The 5,487-nt window shown below is 42.8% G+C and overlaps 1 non-coding gene across 1 annotated transcript; it reads right to left on the reverse strand.

The window, feature by feature from the left end:
* Positions 1-3,090: 3,090 nt before the first annotated feature.
* Positions 3,091-3,197, reverse strand: LOC125582616. Its single transcript, XR_007320073.1, has one exon. It is a non-coding gene; the product is annotated as a small nucleolar RNA R71 (small nucleolar RNA).
* Between the last annotated feature and the right edge of the window lie 2,290 nt (positions 3,198-5,487).

Here is a 5,487-nt window from a genome sequence, read left to right on the forward strand (position 1 = left end):
TTGTATATCGGAAAAAATGATTTCACAGGATCTATTCCAACAACACTTGCCAATATTTCGACTCTCCAAGAGTTGAGAATGGAGTTCAACAGTCTCACGGGAAGTATTCCTCCAAGCTTTGGAAAACAACAGAACATGCAAACCCTAGCACTTCATGCTAACTATTTTGGGAGTTACTTTGATGGGGATTTTCAGTTTTTCAATGCCTTGTCAAATTGTACGCATTTACTTAGCTTAAGTGTGGGTTCTAATAGGCTTGGAGGTGACTTGCCTAGCTCCATAGCCAATATGTCCACGAACCTCACCGAATTAAGTCCTGGAGGAAATCACATCTCTGGAATTGTTCCTCGTGACATCGGGAATCTCATACACTTACAAACACTTCAGTTATACGGAAATTTTGCTGTCAGGTCCCATCCCAACTTCTGTAGGGAAGCTTTCAGGATTGGGGTTATTAAGTGTTTTTTTTCAAATAGAATGTCCGGAAAAATACCATCTTCTATAGGGAACATCACTCAGTTAGTGAAACTATATCTGTCCAACAGTAGTTTTGAAGGAGTCATTCCTCCAAGTCTAGGTAAATGCAGTAATTTGCTATATTTTCTTGTTGGATCTAATTAGTTGAATGGGACTATACCTCGGGAGATCATGCAAATTCATCCCCTTGTTCACCTAGATATATCATGTAATTCCTTGATTGGCTCTTGTTGAGATTGAACCTTGATTAAATATCCAAGAGAAGAAGAACAAAGAAGAGTAGCTTAGAAGAAGCTACAAAAGAAGAAGAAGAAGCTTGAAGCGCAAGAAACAAAGAAAGAGCGCAAGAAACAAAGAAAGAAGAAGAAGAAGAAACGTGAAGAACAAGAAGTCAAGGAAGTGATATCTTGCATATTCACATTGTTTTATCCATTTATTCATGTGCATTTTCATCATATAGATTAGGATTAAGCCATATCTAGGTTGCATTTTGCATACATATGTCTCTATCAGGTATTGGAGTACCACATGGAGTTCCTGGAGACACTTGGGTGCATTTGGAGCCCAAAGGAGGTGATTAGAGTGATCTTTGGACGAGCACTGCCTGGAGCGACCAGCCCAGAGCGACTATCTCAAGTCACTCCAGCCAGAGCGACCTACCGGAGCGACGCCATGAACTCCCTCGCCCTATACGCTTCGGAGCGACCTCCTAGAGCGACAAGGCGAAGTCGCTCCAGCTCCTAGAGCGACCAGTTCAGAGCGATAAGGCGAAGTCGCTCCAGCTCCTAGAGCGACCTCACCACAGCGACCAGTCCAGAGCGACGCGCCGAGGTCACTCGCATCTCACACCCCTCTCGGAGCGACCTTCCAAAGCGACACCCCGAGGTCGCTCGCGTCTCTATGGCGAGACGACACGAAGCGAAGCCCGGAGCGACCTCTGAGAGCGACCCACTTAGGTCACTCCCGAAAGCCAGAGCGACCTCTCGGAGCGACATGCCGAGGTCGCTCCGCGTCTATTATTGGGTCGATTTTCTATTTTACTTAAGGGCCTTTTGGTCATTTCATGATGCACGTTTTTATTTTCTAAACCTATGTTTTAATACTCTGTAAGCCACCAGGAGGAGATTATCTTTGGATCTATTGAGAAATACACAAAAACTCTCTTGAGAAGTTTATCTCTTGGATTTTGATTGTTATGTTCTTGTGTTCTTGTTGATTTCTTATATATTTCTCTACATGATTAATCTGAAATCCAATATGGGTTTAAGAGGAATCATGGAGATTAGTGAGTAATCACCTTTTGAATTCATGGGTTAGGGAGATTAAGGGTGATTAGGTTAGTTCTAGGATGTTTTAGTGTAGATCATTCTTGTTCCTTGCTAGTAGAGTATTCCTAATGCATCTTCTGAGTTGGCCACTCAAAAGTTGATCAATAGGCATTTCCCACCCGAAAAGTGTTTGATGAAATGCCTGAGACAATTCTCCTAGGCTTTTAGTATACTTTACCAAAGACATTTGTTGTTAAAGGTGCTAAAATAGCTAATAGACTTATTTGTAATGATTGCTTTCATATTATTCAACCAAAGACATTTGATGTTTGAGATATGTTAGCAAATGAGCATTCATCTAGACATAGAGCTTGCTTAGAATTGTGTCTAGGCTTAAGGTAGATAGTTTGATTAATCATTTGTCATCCTTAGTTCAAAACTTGATCACCCAAGGTCTAATCCCTATGCCCATGAGTTCTCTTTTCCCTTAGTCAAGAAAGTATCATTATGTTATTGCTTATTAGTTTTAGTCATAGCTTAAAACTCATCTAAATCATTGGTTGCACTTAGATTAAGTGAATACTTGCATTCTCGGTGCTTTGATATCCCTCAGAACTGGTTCGACAATCACTATACTACAACATTTGTCTTAGGAGCCTTGAAAACTCCTAATATCAAATTGGCGCCGTTGCCAAATTCTGAGTAGATTTGAACATTGAGATTTAGTCACTTACTTGAGACTAAGTCATTTTTATTTTCTTTTGTTACTGATTCTTCTTCTTCACCTACCTTTAACTTTCAGGTGTATAAACTTGAGGAGCAGGGGTCCAACAAACCTAGTTCAATAGTAGCAGACATCAGAGCTTTAGAGAGGGAGTGTGTTCGAGCTAGAAGAGAAGAAGAACAACAAGCCCACTTGCAGCGATTGGATATTGATATGGCAGATCCACCGCAAGGGGCAGAACACCAACCGCGGGCAGCTAGACCCATTGGTACTTATGACCGGCCCAACATTCTTGGTCATAGACTAGGAATCCGAGCACCGGCTGTGGCAGCCAACAACTTTGAGGTCAAGTCAGGACTCCTCAACGTGATCGAGAACAACAAATATCATGGCTTGGCTTTAGAGGACCCATTCGATCACTTGGACAGGCTCGACAGCTACTGTGGGTTGTCAAAAACCAATGGTGTGTCAGAGGATGCCTTAAAGCTGAAGTTATTCCCTTTCTCTTTGGGGGATAAGGCACGCCAGTGGGAGAAGTCTCTACCCAGCGACTCTATCACTACTTGGGATGAGTGCAAGAGAGCATTCTTGGAGAAATTCTTCTCATCCTCAAGAACTGCTAAGCTGAGAAATGAGATCTCCAGTTTCCAACAGAAGAACTTGGAAGGCTTTAGTGAAGCCTGGAAGAGATTCAAGGGCTACCAAGCTCAATGCCCACACCATGGTTTCTCTAAGGAGAGCTTGCTGAGCACATTCTACCGTGGTGCTCTTCCTAAGTACAGGGCCAGACTGGATACAGCTAGCAATGGGTTCTTCTTGGGGAGAACTGAGGAAGATGCAGAGGAGCTGGTTGACAACATGGTAAAGAGTGATGCAGTCTACAGTGGAGACCACGACATAAACAACCGAACAGATGATAAGCAGACGAGGAAGGAGTTGAAAGCCCTACATGATAAGATAGACATCCTCCTTGCTGATAAAGCCACACAAGAGCAGCTGCACTTTGTTGGTAACCCAAGTCAAGAGACACCACCTGTTGTCCATGAGGTTGAGGGTTTGGAAGGTCAGGAAGAGCTGTGTTTCATCAACAACAATGGTAGCTGGTACAAAAAAGAGCCCAACTTTCAGTACAACAACTACCAACAGAAATCCTACCCCAACAACCAACAGAGTGGTTATCCGCCTCGAAACAACCAGCAAGGCAGCTATCAACCTCATCAAAACCCCTCATCTGGTTCCTCTGCTCCTCAAGAGAGCAGCACTGACACCCTGCTGAAACAAATCTTGGAGTCTCAGACTAGAAGTGAGAAGCATGTTGGTTATGAGTTGAAGAACCTTCATTCCAAGATTGATGGGAGCTACAATGAGCTCAATAACAAGTTCTCACATCTTGCTTCTACAGTCAAGAATTTAGAGAATCAGTTTGCTTCCATGAACACTCACCAGACTCGCCAGCAGGGATCCCTACCTGGAAAATCTGACCAAAACCCCAAGGAGGCCAAAGCTATCACCCTCAGGAGTGGTAAGCAGTTACCTCCTACAATCCTCACCAAGGATGCTGAGAAAGTAGATGAGGAGGTGGCCATCAACTTAGATGATGAAGTGGTGATTGTTGATGAGAAAATCAATGATGAAATCTTGGAGAAGATTGTGGAAGCCAAGGGTAAAGGAAAGGTTGGAGAAGAGAAGAAAACAGTAAAAGATGGTGAAGTTCTTGCTCCAGCAAGTGAGAATTCTTTTGTTCCTCCTCCCTATGAACCCAAACTACCATTCCCTGGTAGATTCAAGAGGCAGCTGCTAGAGAAGTACAAGGCTTTGTTTGACAAGCAAATGAGTGAAGCTCAGGTTGCAATGCCCATCATCGATGCTTTCATGTTGATTCCTCAATACAACAAGTTCCTGAAAGATGTTGTAGCTGCAAAGAAAAAGGAAATGGAAAGCATGATGATTCTTACCCATGAGTGCAGTGCCATCATCCAAAGGCTTGATGTTCCAGAGAAGTTAGAGGATCCAGGATGCTTCACACTACCTTGTGCTCTTGGACCTATGAAATTTGAGAAATGTCTCTGCGATTTGGGAGCTAGTGTCAGCGTTATGCCTTTGTCTGTTGCAAAGAAGCTTGGATTCACTCAGTACAAGAAGTGTAAACTCTCTCTGGTGTTAGCTGATCGTTCAGTGAAGTACCCTGTGGGCATCTTAGAGGACCTACCTGTGAAGATTGGAAAATATGAGATACCTACAGATTTTGTGGTGCTTGAGATGGGTGAGGAGGCTCAAGACCCATTGATTCTTGGAAGGCCATTCTTAGCTACAGCAGGAGCAATTGTTAAGGTGAAAGAGGGCACGATTGATCTCCATTTGGGTAAAGGGCATGTTCTACACTTTGACATCAAGGAGAAAATGAAGAAACCAACTGTGTTCGGACAAGCCTTCTACATTGAAGAGATGGGCACTCTTACTGATGAGCACCTTGAAGAGTTACCACCTGAGGACGACGAGGAGGGGGCATCTCCCTCTACTCATTCTCCATAGAAGGTAACCCACTACTTTCCCTTGTATATACCATTTCATTTTTGCATATTAGCTTTCTCTTTTGGGTATCTCTCTCTACTTGACAACACAGAGACTGTGTCATTTAAGTTTGGGGGAGGTACCAAGTATTTGATCATGTTTGTTTTGATGTTGTTTCATTGAGTCATGCATTGCATACCTATTTGCATATATAAAAAAAAAAATTCATTTAGTTTGCATCATTTGCATTTCTAGGAGAGTCTAGAGCATATAGGTTGCATTCACTTGTATTGGGAGCAATGATTTTAAACGCCTTGTAAAGAACACTACGTTGCACCTGAGTAGCTTTTGCACCTCTCAAAAAGACTTGTATGTTTTGAGCCTTGAAAAATCTTCCTGAAACTTGTTGATTGCTGAAACTCGGTCTTTGAAGCCAACTACAAACCCTATTTGAACTGAATGAACTTAATGCTTCTTGCTCATGGTCCCTTGTGTACTGAGTCATGG

This window comes from Brassica napus, chromosome C2 (assembly GCF_020379485.1).
Source record: "Brassica napus cultivar Da-Ae chromosome C2, Da-Ae, whole genome shotgun sequence".
Classification (NCBI taxonomy): domain Eukaryota; kingdom Viridiplantae; phylum Streptophyta; class Magnoliopsida; order Brassicales; family Brassicaceae; genus Brassica; species Brassica napus.